We start from the raw sequence: 19,329 nt of genomic DNA, 5'->3' as shown, positions 1-19,329 counted from the left end.
GTTTTGATGTGTGACTTGAATTGATTCCCAAGCAGTTTGACATTTGTGAAGTAGCTAGGCCAGGGCTCTCCGACCCTGTTCCTGGAGAGCTTCCCTCCTGTAGGTTGGAGCAAAAACCAATAGGACAGTAACTCTCCAGGAACAGGGTTGGAGAGCCCTGAGCTAGGCCTACCTTTAGCCTACCTCTATTTAGTTAATAAAAATGAGTTAACAGTCTGTTTCTGCTCTCTGAAAAGGAAGATTTCCCACAAATGTGTATGCCTGTTCTAGGAGTACTATTTTATTCCAAAGTGTGATTATGAGCCCAGAGACAGCCATCATCACATTTGACTATAGGCTAGCGCTCCGTTTCTTCTTCATACAAAGTGGTCGTGTTCCCCTGCTCAGAAGTTGCATGCATCAACCAATGGGTGCCACGTCATCGACTGTGCCGCTGGCACCAGATTGCTATAACATATGATGTGATGAGCTGACACCTAAAATACCTTTCAAGGCGTTGTAAGATCTGGAATGCGTCAACAACGTCTGCGCAAAGGAACACAACTTTTATCTCAAGTTGCTAAAGACAGTCGGACATTCTCTATTAAAATGTGTAGCCTACTTTATGCCCCACACTGAAAGTATTTTGTTGAGTGTTTTGCAGTGTTTATTTCCATTAATGTGTATGTAGTTGATTTCATGTTGCATTGATTTTGCAATTGCAAATGGCGTTTACGAAATGCATTTCTGAACCCCTCTTCCCGACACCTAAAGGTCCCGAAGCTTCTGCGCATGTGCGGGATTCTCTACTTTAAACACAGTCTCAGTTTCATTGGGATATGCATTTAGATCTTCTTGAGTTATAAAGTATTGTTTCGAAGTAGCCTACAGTGTTGTTTTGAATATGTGCAGTGAGCAAATTTTTGAGCAGATTGTGTTAACAAACTGTAACATACAGTAGCCTGCCTGTGTTTAGTTTCAATCAAAACTAAACGTTTTGGCCACATGACAGAAAAATGTGACCATTCACACAATCATCCTAAAGTCTCATAAGAATTATTATTATTTTTGTCATACAGTAACGTTATACTATGCTATTATATTCAGTTATGTTATGTAGAATAGGCCTACTTTCATTATGTGAACTTGCAGACAGTGATTCAGCTTTGATCTAACTTTATTAAATGAGCACCGTTCGCCAGAGTAGCCTGTAAACTAAAGTAGAGAATCCCGCACATGAGCAGAAGCTTCAGGACCTTTAGCTGTTGGGAAGGCTACTCAAGAAAAGCGTTCAAGAGATAGAACGGGACCTTAAGCACTTACACAAATTAGTAACATATTGTACAAATGCACTTACAAATTCTTAACATATTGTACAAATTGGAATTCATAACATATCATACGAATTGCACAAACAAAAAACAAACACAAAAAAAGCAGGATGTAACATATCATACAAAATGGATTACATTGTACACAATTGTGCACAATTTTCGGGGACCTACTTTCAGAACTACTGGCTAAAAAGTAAAACTAACCTCGATCTGGAACACATCTTTAATTAGCTAGTGGCCAATCACTTTGGACATTCTTTGTTCTCCAGGGGATTGCCTGTATGCACTTGCTCAGCGAGAGCTGTTTGGGAATGAGCGTATCCATTGTAGCTGCTGCCACGGGGGAGGTTAGTTTGAGAAAAGTTTGCAATTCTCATATTGTTTATTGTTATGTTTTGCTTTCCTACACTCTTAAAAGGGTTCCAAAAGGGTTCTTTGGCTGTCCCCATAGGATAGCTCTTTTGGGTTCCATGTAGAACCCTCTGTGGAAAGGGTTCTACATGGAACCCAAAAAGGTTCTACCTGGAACCAAAAAGGGTTCTTCAAAAGGTTATCCTATAGGGACAGCTGAAAAACCATTTAAGGTTATATATAATTTTTTTAATGTTATAAGATTGTACTTGTTGTCATTTTTCAATCACACATCCATGTATTGAGTCTTTTTGTGCCAACATGGTAATGTAAGAGGCCAGTAGGGACTTAGGCCTACCTGGTGGGAAATGTTCTGGGAATAGTAGGCCTATATTAATAACGCAGGCTTCCTAACACAGAGGGTATTTAACTCAGTTGGTTTCAGCCTTTCAGGGCAGATGGAGTGGAACAGATGGTATGGTACATTATGTCAAATTTGGGCTGACTTAAGCCAATTAATTTAACTACAAGTTAAGTGTGAAGTGACATTAAGCCAACGTCTATTTTCTTGTAAGTACATGAATGCAGTTGTCATTACTCTCTTCCCCTTTAGGCTATTCAATAAATCCCGTACAAATGGCAAATCTTGCCTTCTATGCATACCTATCACCTACCTCCCTTGGCTGCGAGACATGGCAGCCTACCCTTTGACACAAAACATTCTGCTACCCATATATTCACAGAGCTGGATACCTGCTGTTCCCTCCTCACCCAGGCCTCAACTATGTAGGCCTAGCCTACTAACCTATAACACAATCCTCCATTGTTTAAACATGCTTTGAATTTAATCATAAACCTCTGGCAATTTCACCAGCCCATCCTGTAGGCGTAGACATATGTAGGCCTATTGTCTATGGATCAGTTGAATTTTGTAATGCTATTTATTATCTGCAGATGGCGCACTAAGACAAATGTGCAAGGCACTATGGTCATGGCTAGAAGGATCCAGTTTTTGTCAAATTAACGTCAGATTTGACTTTTCATAGCAGGTTAGGAGAATTTACGCAGCAGGTTAGGATAACTAACGTAGCAGGTTAGGAACATTGGGGTAAGGTTAGGAAAAGGGTTAGGTTAGCTAAAACGAAATTTGACAAAAGCTGGATCTCTTCTAGCCATGACCATATGTAATATCTCAATTATTACCCACTCTCCCAGTATCCCCGACACGCCCAGCGCGCTCATGCCTTTATTTTGATAACAGCACGTGGCTCTGTGAGCCATCATACCGGTGACTACAGGTGGTTTCATATCACTTCTGTATCCAATACCCAGCAATAGAAGTGCATTTCGGAAGTATTATTTTCAGACCCAGAGGCTTTTGATCACACTGACAACATAGCAGCGCGAATCGCTCTCAGAGAAGGCTGAGATTCCTGTGAGCAGAAAGAAGGAACATTGAAAACGGCATTTTTCTGTATTTTTGTAGGCGACTTGCGCGCAAGGGGTGGAGTGTTTCTGGTCCTGCGCTCTTTTAGGTACTGTCGCCTATGAGTTTTTGACGTGTGTTGGATCTGCCGGTGTACGGACACAATTCGACTATCACTGATTATTGATCAACTGCATTGATTTAGGTAAGTGTAATAGGCTACTTTCTGTGTGTCCCCCAGGTCAATTCACACTAGGCTATAGGCTAGGCATCAATCATTTGATTCAATTAGGCGTCAATTCACTTTATTTACACAAACAATTATAAATAATGTATCCGAATGTATTCAATTTATGCAGGCCTATACCTATAAACATAAGATACAAGTGTTCTTGTTAATGCTGGCAAATTGTCTGTAAACCTTGGTTGATGTAATTATTCAGTTGATTGCTAATTTAAGGCTCCGTTTACACAGGCATCCCAATTCTGATCTTTTGCCCAATTATTGGCAAAATAACTGATCTGATTGGTCAAAAGACCAATTGGTGAAAAAAAGATCAGAATTGGGCTGCCTGTGTTAATGTAGCCACAGTGCCCCTAGCCATCAGAACTGGAACAATGTTGTTTTGTGTATCTTGGATTTATACCCAAACTCGCAACAGGCTTGACTGTGCCTGTCTCAGACCCCCACCCCGTTGGATTGACTGTCACTGAAAAGGAGGAATAGTTGCCTCCAACATCGTTTAGATTTCATTGGCTGTGTTTACACAGGCGGCCCAATTTTAGATTGGCCAATGATTTGACATATCTGATACCTTTCTGATTGATTGTTTTCCTAATGTGTAAACAGCAAAAACACAAATGGAATCTAATCTTTTGAGTTCAGATTTATACCATACCATTTGTATCGCCGCTGCTAAATTGTGAATGAAAAAAACTTCAGTGTAAACTTAAATGACTAAACCCAGACAGAAAGTGTGTAGAAAAAAATAGTTGGCCTATATATTTTTAAATAATATAATCTTTGAGAACTAGAAATCACCAAAATAAAATCTAGACTGTCAGGGAGATTTGAAAATTCCCAAAATGATGAATTTAGGAGTATTTTTGGCATGGCTGGATTACTGACGGGGCATGCATGGGACATGCCCAGGGGTCCCGATTGGAGTCCCCATTGGTTTTGTTATGTTTGAGCATAAGAACACAGAAATAGCCATGACAAAATGTGTAGAATTGCAGGAAATTAGCTGACAAACGGGCAATTTTTCTCTCTGCTGGACTGATTTAAGCCGAGCCCCCCCCCCCCCCCTCCCCATTCTGTGACCATTGCCACAATTGAAAAATATAAAACAGGGTAACACTGGTAGATTGAATTATTGGGCTTTTTTAATGGGTGGGAAAAAGCTGGAAGTGTTTCCCAGGACTCGTGTGTTGCTCTCAACCCAAGCCCCATTCAAACCCCCAGCCCCATACCCCCGCCCCCTGCCTGCTGTTTGCACTGCGCTGTACCAGTACACCTCCATTGTGTTTGTTCTCTGCAACCTTTCATGTGCTTGCTGCCCCCAACTCCCCTCCTCTCGTTTTCAATTGTGTCTGTTTCCTGATGGTTCTGCTGTTCTGAGTGTGCAGGGCCATGGCACAAACAGTTCACAGACAAACAGTCCAGGGACAAAAACAGTTTTGGACAAGTAGTAGCCTACATTTTTGGAGAATGTAGGACAGTAGCCACCTACTTTAGCTGCTGTGGAAACATTTTTTATGTATTTTTTGGCCATTCCTCTTGTTTTTGTTATTTTCATATGAACAACACTAATTATGTTTTTTTCGGCTCTATTGCATAGAGCCTTTCCCCTGAATCACAAGAAGCAACATGCATGAAGTTGCAGTTCTGGAGGAAGTTACACTAAGAGACAATCTGGTGGAGTTTGTGTGATGAAAGCTTCACTGTTGCTTGTTCTCTTGTTTCTAGCTTTGTGGTTTTCTCAGTCGCTGTCTTAGCTGAGACAGACGAGTGTCAATGGGTGACTGACTGGCTCATGTTACTGGGTGACTGACTGGCTCATGTTGAGTTTCTTTAAATACTTAGTTTCAGTTCAATAGAAATGTCTGATATCAATTGCCATCTCTTTCGGTCTGTTTCTACTTTCTTAGCATTTCCTGTTCTCTGTAAGAGTTCTGCTCTGTGTGTGTAACCACTGCCTGAGATGGCTTTAGACTTTGAATGAGCTGCAGAGACTCGTTGTTGCAACAGGATATTTAGAAAAAGTGCATGTGTTGAACTTGACAAAACAGTAGTAAACTTTCCTGTGACTGCCTCAGTGGTTCAGAAGTCTTAAAATCAAATAAAAGTTTATTGGTCTCGTACACAGATTTGCAGATGTTATCGCAGGTGCAGTGAAATGCTTATGTTTCTAGCTCCAACAGTGCAGTAATATCTAGCAATACAATAACAATACACACATAGTACAAAAAGTAAAACGAAATATGAAAATGAGCAATATCAGAATGACCATTGTCAGGGTCTGGGATAGAGATGTGTGTGTATATACACTACCGGACAACATTTTTAGAACGCCTACTCATTCAAGGGCTTTTCTTTATTTTTACTATTTTCTACATTGTAGAATAATAGTGAAGACATCAAAACTATGAAATAACACATGGAATCATGTAGTAACCAAAAAAGTGTTTGTATATATATATATATGTTATATTTTGAGATTCTTCAAAGTAGCCACCCTTTGCCTTGATGACAGCTTTGCACACTCTTGGCATTCTCTCAACCAGCTTCATGAGGTAGTCACCTGGAAAGCATTTCAATTAACAGGTGTGTCTTCTTGTTTGTGGAATTTCTTTCCTTCTTAATGCGTTTGAGCCAATCAGTTGTGTTGTGACAAGGTAGGGGTGGTATACAGAAGATAGCCCTATTTGGTCAAATACCAAGTCCATATTATGGCAAGAACAGCTCAAATAAGCAAAGCGAAATGACAGTCCATCATTACTTTAAGATATGAAGGTCAGTCAATACGGAAAATCTCAAGAACTTAGGAAGTTTCTTCAATTGCAGTTGCAAAAACCATCAAGCGCTATGATGAAACTGTCTCTCATGAGGACCGCCACAGGAATGAAAGACCCAGAGTTACCTCTGCTGCATAGGATAAGTTCATTAGAGACTATCAACGTGGCACTGTCATAGGGTGCCACCTTTCCAACAAGTCAGTTTGTAAAAATGCGCAATGCCAAGCGTCGGCTGGAGTGGTGTAAAGCTCGCCACAATTGGACTCTGGAGCAGTGAAAACTCGTTCTCTGGATTGATGAAACATGCTTCACCATCTGGCAGTCCGACGGACAAATCTGGGTTTGGCGGATGCCAGGAGAACGTTACCTGTCCGAATGCATAGTGCCAACTGTAAAGTTTGGTGGAGGAGGAATAGTGGTCTGGGGCTGTTTTTCATGGTTCGGGCTGTGCCCCTTAGTTCCAGTGAAGGGAAATCTTAATGCTGCAACATACAATGGCATTCTAGGCGATTCTGTGCTTCCAACTTTCCTGTTTCAGCATGACAATGCCCCTGTGCACAAAGTGAGGTCCATACAGAAATGGGTTGTCGAGATCGGTGTGGAAGAACTTGACTGGCCTGCACATAGCCCTGACCTCAACACCTTTGGGCGGAATTGGAACGCCGACAGCGAGCCGGGCCTGATTGTCCAACATCAGTGCCCGACCTCACTAATGCTTTTGTGGTTGAATGGAAGCAAGTCCCCGCAGAAATGTTCCAACATCTAGTGGAAAGCCTTCCCAGAAGAGTGGAGGCTGTTCTTACAGCAAAGGGGGGACCAACTCCATATTAATGCCCATGATTTTGGAATGAGATGTTTGACGGATGCTACCATGATTATGAATAGTCCTGAATGAATCGTGAATAATGATGAGTCAAAGTCACAGATGCAGAACTATACATACCCCCAAGACATGCTAATCTCTCACCATTACAATAACGGGAGGTGAGCATTTTTTTTTTTTGGGGGGGGGTGATATTTGCGCTTCTGACTTTCTCAATCATCATTATTCACGATTCATTCAGGACTATCCGTAATCATGGTAGCATCCACATTAACGTAAAATGAGGCTAGGAAACACTATCACCACCGATAAATCTACAATAATCGAGAATTTCAACAAGCATTTTGCTACGGCTGGCCATGCTTTCCACCTGGCTACCACTACCCCGGCCACCAGCTCTGCACCCTCTGCTGCAACTTGCCCATGCCCCCCCCCCCCCCCCCCCCCTTCACACAAATTCAGACAGCTGATGTTCTGAAAGAGCTGCAAAATCTGGACCCCTACAAATCATCTGGACTAGACAATCTGGACCCTTTCTTTCTAAAGTTAGCAGCCGAAATTGTCGCAACCCCTATTACTAGCCTGTTCAACCTCTCTTTCGTAACGTCTGAGATCCCCAGAGATTGGAAAGCTGCCGCGGTCATCCCCCTCTTCAAAGGGGGTGACACTCTAGATCCAAACTGTTACAGACCTATATCCATCCTGCCCTGCCTTTCGAAAGTATTTTAAAGCCAAGTTAACAACAGATCACCGACCATTTCGAATCCCACCGTACCTTCTCCGCTATGCAATCCGGTTTCCGAGCTGGTCATGGGTGCACCTCAGCCACACTCAAGGTCCTAAACGATATTATAACCGCGATCGATAATAGACAGTACTGTGCAGCAGTCTTAATCGACCTGGCTAAGGCTTTCGACTCTGTCAACCACCGCATTCTTATTGGCAGACTAAATAGCCTTGGTTTCTCAAATGACTGCCTCGCCTGGTTCACCAACTACTTCTCAGATAGAGTTCAATGGGTCAAATCGGAGGGCCTGTTGTCTGGACCTATGGCAGTCTCTATGGGGGTGCCACGGGGTTAAATTCTCGGGCCGACTCTTTTCTCTGTGTATATCAATGATGTCGCTCTTGCTAATGGTGACTCAGATCCACCTCTACGCAGACGACACCATTTTGTATACACCTGGCCCTTCATTGGACACTGTGTTAACAAACCTCCAAATGAGCTTCAATGCCATACAACACTCCTTCCGTAGCCTCCAACTTCTCTTAAACACTAGTAAAACTAAATGCATGCTCTTCAATCGAACGCTGCTGGCACCCGCCCACCCGACTAGAATCACTACTCTCGGCGGGTCTGACCTAGAGTATGTGGATAACTACAAATACCTAGGTGACTGGTTAGACTGTAAACTATCCTTCCAGACTCACATTAAGCATCTCCAATCCAAAGTTAAATCTAGAATCTGCTTCCTATTTCACAACAAAGCCTCCTTCACTCATGCTGCCAAACATGCCCTCGTTAAACTGACTATCCTACTGATCCTTGACTTCGGCGATGTCATTTACAAAATAGCCTCCAACACTCTACTCAGCAAATTGAATGTAGCCTATCACAGTGCCATCCGTTTTGTCACCAAAGCCCCATATACTACCCACCACTGTGACCTGTACGCTCTTGTTGGCTGGTCCTCACTACATATTCGTCGCCAAACCCACTGGCTCCAGGTCATCTATAAATCACTGCTAGGCAAATCCCTGTCTTATCTTAGCTCATTGGTCACCATAGCAACACCCACCCGTAGTATGCGCTCCAGCAGGTATATCTCACTGGTCATCCCCAAAGCCAACACCTCCTTTGGCTGCCATTCCTTCCAGTTCTCTTCTGCCAATGACTGGAACAAACTGCAAAAATCTCTGAAGCTGGAGACTCATCTCCCTCACTAACTTTAAGCATCAGTTGTCAGAGCACCTTACCGATCACTGCACCTGTACACAGCCCATCTGAAATTAGCCCACCCAACTACCTCATCCCCATATTGTTATTTATTTTGCTCATTTGCACCCCAGTGTCTCTATTTGCACATAATCTCTTGCACATCGATCATTCCAGTGTTAATACTAAATTGTAATTATTTTGCACTATGGCCTATTTATTGCCTTACCTCCATAACTTGCTACATTTGCACACACTGTATATATATTTTCTGTTGTATTTTTGACTTTATGTTTTGTTTACCCCATATGTAACTCTGTGTTGTTGTTGTTTTTTATCGCACTGCTTTGCTTTATCTTGGCCGGGTCGCAGTTGTAAATGAGAACTTGTTCTCAACTGGCTTACCTGGTTAAATAAAGGTGTACAAAAATAAAAAATAAAAAGAAAGAAAAATATATATATAAATGAAAAAATAGAAAAAAGTCTTAAAACATATTCTATTCTTATTTACAATAAGTGACTCCAAAATGACACAATACATTATTTACCATTAATTTCTATTGGGCACAAAATAATCTGAAACACAACCAAAACAAACAGTAAATGCATCCAAAAAGTTTATAGAGTCACAAGCTTTATGTTATCATTGCGTGCTAGGAATATGGGACCAAATACTAAAACTACTTTTAATACACATATAAGTAAATGTGTCCCAATACATTTGGTCCTCTATTTACAAAAACTGCTTTAATTTCTAAACAGTTCACCTGATATGGATGAAAATATCCGCAAGTGAAAGCTGAAAGTCTGCACTTTAACTCCTTAGTCACTGTATCATTTCAAAGTGCTGGCATACAGAGCCAAAATAAGAAAAAAATGCTGTCCCAATAATGACTGAGGGCACTGTGTATGTATGTGTATGGACAGTATAGGAAAGGTGTGTACAGCAGTAGTTATAATAGTCTGTGTAGGGGAGGTGGTCTGATCGCAGTGGGGAGTCAATCTGTGTAGCGCCAACACCAGTAACATGATCCTCAGATGATGCTGTTGAGAGAGAGGGAGCGAGAAGTGGAGCCAGTGCACTCTGAAGCCACACAACTGACACAACCATGCCTACTGTACCGAGTACAGTAGTAACAGCAGTAACAATAGCTTCTAGATGATATGTGGCATGGTAGTTTTTAGGACAGTGTATAAAGAACATGTTTGCGTAACCTTGATAAAATAATTTGGTCCCTTGCATGAAAGGTTTAATTCATAATGACATTGAAATCATTGAAATTCCAGAGATTATTTATTAGAGATATGTTAGGCTAAATATAAACGCTGTCACGTTTTCCTTTTAAGAGGGAGGAACCTGCAGCTCAGTCTTGGGTGATAATAGTAGTCTCACACAACCTAGGAAGATCTTAGTCACTCATCTTCCTTCAGCAACACCCCATTCTTTTAATATCTAATCTGTTATTGTTTGTTATGTCCTCTTCACCTTAGTGATGGCAATTCTACTTGATGAAGTCACTGCGTGTGAGAATGTTGAGAATGTTATTCCACATCATTTAACACGGGAAGAGGCTTTCCATGGCATTCCTCTCTCTCTTCAATTCAGGGCAGGCAGCAGGACGGGTGTCCATCAGCCACAGTCCTCCTCACGAAAGGGCGTGTGCTTGAAAACATTACAGGGCATCAGCAAGACAAGAACACTCACAAAGGCTATGGAAAGTTCACAGAGCTAAATTGCCACAAGCAAGAGATTTTCTTGTGTGAATCATACCCAGAGCATTCTGCTGCAACCACAGCAGTGGATGATGTGTGTGTGTGTTTATGTTGCATTTATGTTCAGCCAGAAGCAAATTCCGATGAATGAAGTACATCTGCAGATTGAATCATGCCATTCCCCCTGCATTAGCACATACGTTTATTGTCCATTTTGATCCATTGGAATTTTGTCCCTGACTTCCAGGAAAAAGAGCGCACAGGCCTGTGTAAAACCTGGTTCTGTAGTAACCATGGGGAAAGGTGAGGAGTGTGAGCTGAGCATGGTGCATAAGCAGACATGTTAATTTCCAGGCCTGGCATCTTCTCTGTGCTAGCCAACAAGACTCGCCTTTAAAGCACATCAGTCAGAATAGAGCAACCCTGCCATAAATGTGGTTTAGTGACACACACATGAAACCAAAGACTCACCCAAGGGTGTGTTAGCATTATCTTGCTATACTTACTTCTGCTAAACTGTAGATGATTTCACAGACTTGTTTTAGCAGGTCTCATACCCACATTCACAATTACGTTGTTTGAAGTGACGGTAAACAAAGAATAAGGCACAGGGAGGGAGTACTTTAGACAAGTTGCATTGTGTCAAAGGTATGGCCGGGGACTTTAATGCAGGGAAACTTAAATCTGTTTTACCTCATTACTACCAGCATGTTAAATGTGCAACCAGAGGGAAAAAAACTCTAGACCACCTTTACTCCACACACAGAGACACGTACAAAGCTCTTCCTCGCCCTCCATTAGGAAAACCTGAACATAATTTTATCCTCCTGATTCCTGCTTACAAGCAAAAACTAAAGCAGGAAGCACCAGTGACTCGGTAAATAAAAAAGTGGTCAGATGAAGCAGATGCTAAGCTACAGGACTGTTTTGCTAGCACAGACTGGAATATGTTCCGGGATTCTTCCGATGGCATTGAGGAGTACACCACATCAGTCACTGGCTTCATCAATAAGTGCATCGACGACGTCGTCCCCACAGTGACTGTACGTAACCCAACCAGAAGCCATGGATTACAGGCAACATCCTCACTGAGCTAAAGGGTAGAGCTGCCGCTTTCAAGGAGCGGGACATCCCGCTTATAAGACAGCTTATAAGACATCCCGCTATGCCCTCCGATGAACCATCAAACAGGCAAAGCGTCAATACAGGACTAAGATCAAATCGTACTACACTGGCTCCGACGCTCGTCGGATGTGGCAGGGCTTGCAAACTATTAGAGACTACAAAGGGAAGCACAGCCGCGAGCTGCCCAGTGACACAAGCCTACCAGACGAGCTAAATTACTTCTATGCTCGCTTCGAGGCAAGTAACACTGAAACATGCATGAGAGCACCAGCTGTTCTGGATGACTGTGTGATCATGCTCTCTGTAGCCGATGTGAGTAAGACCTTTAAACAGGTCAACATTCACAAGGCCGCAGGGCCAGACGGATTACCAGGACGTGTACTCCGAGCATGCGCTGACCAACTGGCAAGTGTCTTCACTGACATTTTCAACCTCTCCCTGCCTGAGTCTGTAATACCAACATGTTTCAAGCAGACCACCGTAGTCCCTGTGCCCAAGAACACTAAGGTAACCTGCCTAAATGACTACCGACCCGTAGCATTCACGTCTGTAGCCATGAAGTGCTTTGAAAGGGTGGTCATGGCTCATATCAACACCATTATCCCAGAAACCCTAGACCCACTCCAATTTGCATATCGCCCCAACAGATCCACAGATGATGCAATCTCTATTGCGCTCCACACTGCCCTTTCACACCTGGACAAAAGGAACACCTACGTGAGAATGCTATTCATTGACTACAGCTCAGCGTTCAACACCATAGTGCCCTCAAAGCTCATCACTAAGCTAAGGACCCTGGGACTAAACACCTCCCTCTACAACTGGATCCTGGACTTCCTGACGGGCCACCCCCAGGTGGTAAGGGTAGGTAACAACACATCCGCCACGCTGATCCTCAACACGGGGGCCCCTCATGGGTGCGTGCTCAGTCCCCTCCTGTACTCCCTGTTCACTCATTACTGCATAGCCAGGCATGACTCCAACACCATCATTAAGTTTGCAGATGACACAACAGCGGTAGGCCTGATCACCGACAACGACGAGACCGCCTATAGGGAGGAGGTCAGAGACCTGGCAGTGTGGTGCCAGGACAACAACCTCTCTCTCAACGTGATCAAGACAAAGGAGATGATTGTGGACTTCAGGAAAAAGAAGGGGACCGAGCACGCCCCCATTCTCATCGACGGGGCTGTAGTGGAACAGGTTGAGAGCTTCAAATTCCTTGGTGTCCACATCACCAACAAACTAACATAGTCCAAGCACACCAAGACAGTCGTGAAGAGGGCACGACAAAACCTATTCCCCCTAAGGAGACTGAAAAGATTTGGCATGGGTCCTCAGATTCTACAGCTGCACCATCGAGAGCATCCTGACTGGTTGCGTCACTGCCTGGTATGGCAACTACTTTGCCTCCTACCGCAAGGCACTACAGAGGGTAGTGTGTACGGCCCAGTACATCACTTGGGCCAAGCTTCCTGCCATCCAGGACCTCTATACCAGGCGGTGTCAAAGGAAGGCCATAAAAATGGTCAAAGACTCCAGCCACCCTAGTCATAGACTGTTCTCTTTGCTACCGCACGGCAAGTGGTACCAGAGCGCCAAGTCTAGGTCCAAGATGCTTCTAAACAGCTTCTACCCCCAAGCCATAAGAACATCTAATCAAATGGCTACCCCCCTCCCCCCCCCCTCCCCCCCCTATTTTACGTTGCTGCTACTCTCTGTTTATTATCTATGCATAGTCACTTTAATAACTCTACCTACATGCAGTGGCGGCTCCTGAAAAAATTCTCAGGGGGGGCAATTTTTCTGATGATTTAGGTGACCTACACACATTTAAAAAAAGATATGTCCAGCAACAACATGAAGACAGGGGCAGCATATAAGTCAATGCCAGAAGCATTTATTGACTGATCTCAAAAGTGTTGGCTTACAAAAGCAAAATAAGTTATCACAGTAAAAATAATCAAGGGTGTTCTTTCACATTCCTCAACACTGCATAAACAATATGCATTTCCATAAACAAATGAAATATCAGCTGAAAATACAGCATCTTGGTATTTGTTCAGATTGCAGGATCAACAAGAGCTTTTACCACATTTTTTGCCTCATGGTTGAATTGGAAATATGTGCACCTGAGCATAATTCACAACAAGCAAGCAGGAGCTTTTGATAGAGGCTACTGAAAACATTGATGCAAGTTATTGGTAATAAGAAATTTTTATAGACTTCCATATTCTGCCGTCTTGTATAGATTTGTGAAAATGAACAGTGATAGACATTTTGCCTGAAAACAGAATTTGAAAATAATTTCTAGAAAAGGTAAACACAGCTATCTGTATGGCTTTGTAAAAATGAACAACCGTATTCTGGCCAATTGTATAGATTTGTAAATATGAACAACCATATTCTGGCCAATTGTATAGATTTGTAAAAATGAACATGAACAGATTTTTTTATTTTTTTTACTTTTTTTAAAATGAAAAATAACTATTTTAAACAACATCAACTGTGAACTGATTTGGGCGTGTGTGTGTTAAAGAGACAGACAGGGAGGTACAAAGAGAGAGAGAGGCTACATTACTTGTACTGAAACTGTTCTCTTCTCTCTTTCAATGCAGCAAAGCGGTCAATGACTTTCTCATTGAAATCAGGCATGCTGAGGACTAGTTCCCTCTCCATGGAAAGCATGGCCAGTGCATTCAGACGTTCCTGGCCCATTGAATTTCGCAGGAATGTCTTAACTCGTGTCAAAGTTGAGAAACATCTCTCAGCTTCAGCTGTTGTCATGGGAGTAGTTATGAGGATGTTCAACAGAGTCACAGTCTCAGAGAACGTCTCCTGGAGGTTGTAGCTCATGAGAACCTGGTACAGTGCCAGTGCACCACAGTTTGACTTTCTCGTTGTCGGCAAAAAGACCGTTCAGTCTCTCCAAAAGCACACTGGCGATTGAGACTGAGGTTGATTCCGAGATGGGAAGGAACTCAAAAAAGCGCTCTTGCACTTTGTGGTTGCTATCTATGTACCTCAGCACAAGCACCAGCTGTGTCTGTGTAGAAACGTCCGTGGTCTCGTCAGCTTGGATAGCTACGAAGTTCGCCGACTTCACCTCCTCCACAATATGTTCCCTCATGACCGCTAGCATACACTCCAGTAGCTCGTTTTGAATGGTCTTTGATGTGAACTTCTTTCAAAGAGACAATCGAGTTGCACTGAACGCTAGCCATCTTTTGATAGTAGTACGTGAATTGATTGACGCTGCTACCCGCTCTTTTCTTAGTTACGTTCATGGTTATGTTACGTATGACGAAAGCGCGTAAGTGCAAGCCCTCAGAAACCCATAGAGATTGTATTGAAAGCTCTGATATTTGAAAAAAAAAGATTTTACATGAGAGGCTATGACAGACTTCTGGGGCGATTTTCAACCTGACTGAAATCGCCCCAAAAGGGGCGGGGCCATTTGAAGCACGACTTTAGCCTGATTGGACATTTAGTGGCAGATCAGACGTCTAGATTAGAACACTGATAACTACTGTTGCCGTGATATAATTGATTAGAAAAAAAATCCCTTCCTTTTCCCGTTTGGCAGTGCGTTGCCCATATCGCCCTAATGAACACACCGCCCCTGCCTACATGTACCTATTACCTCGACTAACCTGTGCCCCCGCACATTGACTCGGTACCGGTACCCCCTGTATATAGCCTCGCTATTGTTATTTTTACTGCTGCTTTTTAATTATTAGTTACTTTTATTTCGTATTATTTTATATTGTATTTTTTTGTGATCTTTTTTGGGGGTATTCTTTCTTAAAACTGCATTGTTGGTTAAGGGCTTGTAAGTAAGCCTTTCACTGTAAGGTCTACACCTGTTGTATTCGGCGCATGTGACAAATACAATTTTGATTTGATGGCACTTGTGATTGTGAATTGGCTTCCAGGTTACTTCCATCCCAAGACCAAGCCCCAAACATTTTCTCGCTCTACCAAGTCGACAGCAGTGACCCTCTCTTGCCCCTGCGTGTTATGTTGTGTACTTGGAGGAGTTTCCATGGTGTGTGTATAGAAGAGGCTAGTCAGTAAGTGTACAGTCGGTACCCCAGGCTTACCAGGGGCTAAAGCTAATTGATTTTAATCTGCCTTTCTCTGTTGAGCACCGCTGGCACAATGCAGTGGGTGTTTGAGCAGTGAGGAACACTCTGGAATCCAACACCAGGATACTTGACCTGTTCTGCTCTCTCCTGTGTGTCAATCCTACCTTACCCTGAGGGGCTGCTCACTCAAAGACATGACAAGTGCCTGGGGGCTCTTTCATTTGAGTATGACAGTTTGAACTCTCCTCAGAAATGGATCATTCCCCACTTGGAAACTGAATACAGCCTTCAAGTCTCTCTGTGCAATTGATTTCCACAGCCTTTATCAAAGTCATTATTGCTTCATTCACCTTTGACTCTAGATTTCACAACTGAAACTCTGAATGATACTGCATATAAAGTGCTGTAAAGTAGACCATAGCAATTTAAGGTAAACCATGATAAGATATCCCTGGTATTTGGTAGGCAGGTGTAGATCAGCGGAAGTGAGAGTATTTGACTCACTGGACCTATCAGTTTCTAGTTCCTCATTACATTTTAGTCATTTATCAGACGCTCTTATCCAGAGCGACTTACAGGAGCAATTAGTGTTAAGTGCCTTGCTCAAAGGTGGATGGATGAATGGCACGATATTTCTGTCACGGTATATCTGTGCATTCAAATTGCAATCGATTTAAAATGCAATTGTGTTCGTTGTACGTAGCTTATGCCTGCCAATACCATAACCCCACCGCCACCATGGGGCACTCTGTTCACAACGTTGACATCAGCAAACCGCATTTAGAAATATGATGGCCATGCATAATTCTTCCAAAAAAGACCTTGCCTTTTCATTGTAAGCTCATTTACTTGTGTGGCTCCCAGCCAAATAACGTTGTACTTCTGTTGTCATCTGATGAAAATGAAGCTATTTTCTGCCGAATGTGTTGCACTAATGTATTTTCTGTGGAGGAATTCTATAGTTGTACTTCCCTGATCACTCAATTGAAGCAAAAAAAAAAAAGACTTTCAATAATAAAACGCCACGCCTGTCAATACACAGCTTCACTCACCTGCTCCTGCTTTCTCCCATTGTGCTATTTACAAACAAACCCTTGACTGGCTCAACTGTTCTAGGGAACTACGGTAAGCTTCATAATGTACACTGAACAAAAATATAAACACAACATGTAAAGTGTTGGTCCCATGTTTCATGAGCAGAAATCAAAGATCCCCAACATTTTCCATACGCACAAAAAGCTTATTTCTCTCAAATGTTGTGCCAATGTTTTTTTGTTTTTTTACATCCCTGTTAGTTAGCATTTCTCCTTTGCCAAGATAATCCATCCTCCTGACAGGTTTGGCATATCAAGAAATTGATTAAACAGCATGATCATTACACGGGTGCAACTTGTTCTGGGGACAATAAAAGACCACTCTAAAATGCCACACAACACAATGCCACCGATGTCTCAAGTTTTGAGGGAGTGTGCAATTGGCATGCTGACTGAAGGAATGTCCGCCAGAGAATTGAATGTTCATTTCTCTACCATAAGCCGTCTTCAATGTCGTTTTTAGAGAATTTGGCAGTACGTTCAACTGGCCTCACCATCGCAGACCACGTGGAACCACGCCAGCTCAGGACTTCCACATCCGGCTTCTACACCTGCGGGATTGTCTGAGACCAGCCACCCGGACAGTTGATGAAGCTGTGGGTTTGCACAACCGAAGAATTTCTGCACAAACTGTCAAACTGTCTCAGGGAAGCTTTATCATAGAAAGACTGCAGCCAGCTACATTTCCTAATATTTTGCTTAAAGTTAATCTTGAATTTTACCTGAGAAAAGTAGGCTGGCTACACTGAGAAAAGTACTGGAGAAAAGTAGCTACACTGATCGCTACTGTCTGCTGATAGAATGCCTGTTCATAAATTCTCATCGGAGTGAAGTGCAACAGAAGCATAACATTTGTCTGCCGAGCAGAAATTACAATAAGAAGCATTTTAGATCTGTGTTTACAAAACGCAGCAAGATATTTCTTATGCGTTTCTATCTTTTTTTCCTGCGTGAAAAACAAAATTCTGCATTAACGCGACCCCTAAGTTTAACTTGCTACTTATCCAAGTAATTAGGTGAAATATTGCATAATAGGCATAATATTGTTCACTTTCTACTGTGTTTGAGAAGTCAAAGCCCTTTTGGATAAGTTATCTGTACAGCTGCCACTGCAATCTTTTTGATTTTCTCAGTTTTCATCTCTGTCTGCCCCTCCCCAATCTTCTCTGAGCAGAGCAGGCAGGCCCATTGGCCTAGCAACTTCAGACACAACACAGACGCCGCATGTAAACATTCTGCTCCAGAGCCAGTACTTTTCCTTCTTCAGTCAAGCATGCGTCAACTTTATTCATTTGCACAATGTCTCTCGTTTACATTCACTTGTAAATGTCCAAACTCACCAAAAATCACATTCAGTAGCTCCTACCTAATACAGTGGGGGAAAAAAGTATTTAGTCAGCCACCAATTGTGCAAGTTCTCCCACTTAAAAAGATGAGAGGCCTGTAATTTTCATCATAGGTACATGTCAACTATGACAGACAAAATGAGAAAAAAAAATCCAGAAAATCACATTGTAGGATTTTTAATGAATTTATTTGCAAATTATGGTGGAAAATAAGTATTTGGTCACCTACAAACAAGCAAGATTTCTGGCTCTCACAGACCTGTAACTTCTTCTTTAAGAGGCTCCTCTGTCCTCCACTCGTTACCTGTATTAATGGCACCTGTTTGAACTTGTTATCAGTATAAAAGACACCTGTCCACAACCTCAAACAGTCACACTCCAAACTCCACTATGGCCAAGACCAAAGAGCTGTCAAAGGACACCAGAAACAAAATTGTAGACCTGCACCAGGCTGGGAAGACTGAATCTGCAATAGGTAAGCAGCTTGGTTTGAAGAAATCAACTGTGGGAGCAATTATTAGGAAATGGAAGACATACAAGACCACTGATAATCTCCCTCGATCTGGGGCTCCACGCAAGATCTCACCCTGTGGGGTCAAAATGATCACAAGAACGGTGAGCAAAAATCCCAGAACCACACGGGGGGACCTAGTGAATGACCTGCAGAGAGCTGGGACCAAAGTAACAAAGCCTACCATCAGTAACACACTACGCCGCCAGGGACTCAAATCCTGCAGTGCCAGACGTGTCCCCCTGCTTAAGCCAGTACATGTCCAGGCCCGTCTGAAGTTTGCTAGAGTGCATTTGGATGATCCAGAATAGGATTGGGAGAATGTCATATGGTCAGATGAAACCAAAATATAACTTTTTGGTAAAAACTCAACTCGTCGTGTTTGGAGGACAAAGAATGCTGAGTTGCATCCAAAGAACACCATACCTACTGTGAAGCCTGGGGGTGGAAACATCATGCTTTGGGGCTGTTTTTCTGCAAAGGAACCAGACGACTGATCCGTGTAAAGGAAAGAATGAATGGGGCCATGTATCGTGAGATTTTGAGTGAAAACCTCCTTCCATCAGCAAGGGCATTGAAGATGAA

The 19,329-nt window shown here is 42.7% G+C and overlaps 1 protein-coding gene across 1 annotated transcript in view; it reads left to right on the top strand.

Annotated features, from left to right (window-relative positions):
- The first annotated feature begins 3,228 nt into the window (after positions 1–3,228).
- Positions 3,229–19,329, top strand: part of LOC311144549 (PDZ and LIM domain protein 2-like) — a 76,437-nt gene continuing 60,336 nt past the window's right edge. The window contains exon 1 of the mRNA XM_084180579.1: positions 3,229–3,295. The gene's annotated coding sequence lies outside the window, so the exon portion shown is untranslated. The remainder of the gene's footprint in view (positions 3,296–19,329) is intronic.

This window comes from Coregonus lavaretus (genome assembly GCF_964263955.1).
Source record: "Coregonus lavaretus genome assembly, chromosome: 17".
In the NCBI taxonomy this organism is placed as follows: Eukaryota; Metazoa; Chordata; class Actinopteri; order Salmoniformes; family Salmonidae; genus Coregonus; species Coregonus lavaretus.
Note: the sequence above shows the minus strand (reverse complement) of the source record. Positions and strands in the feature narration are given on the sequence as shown.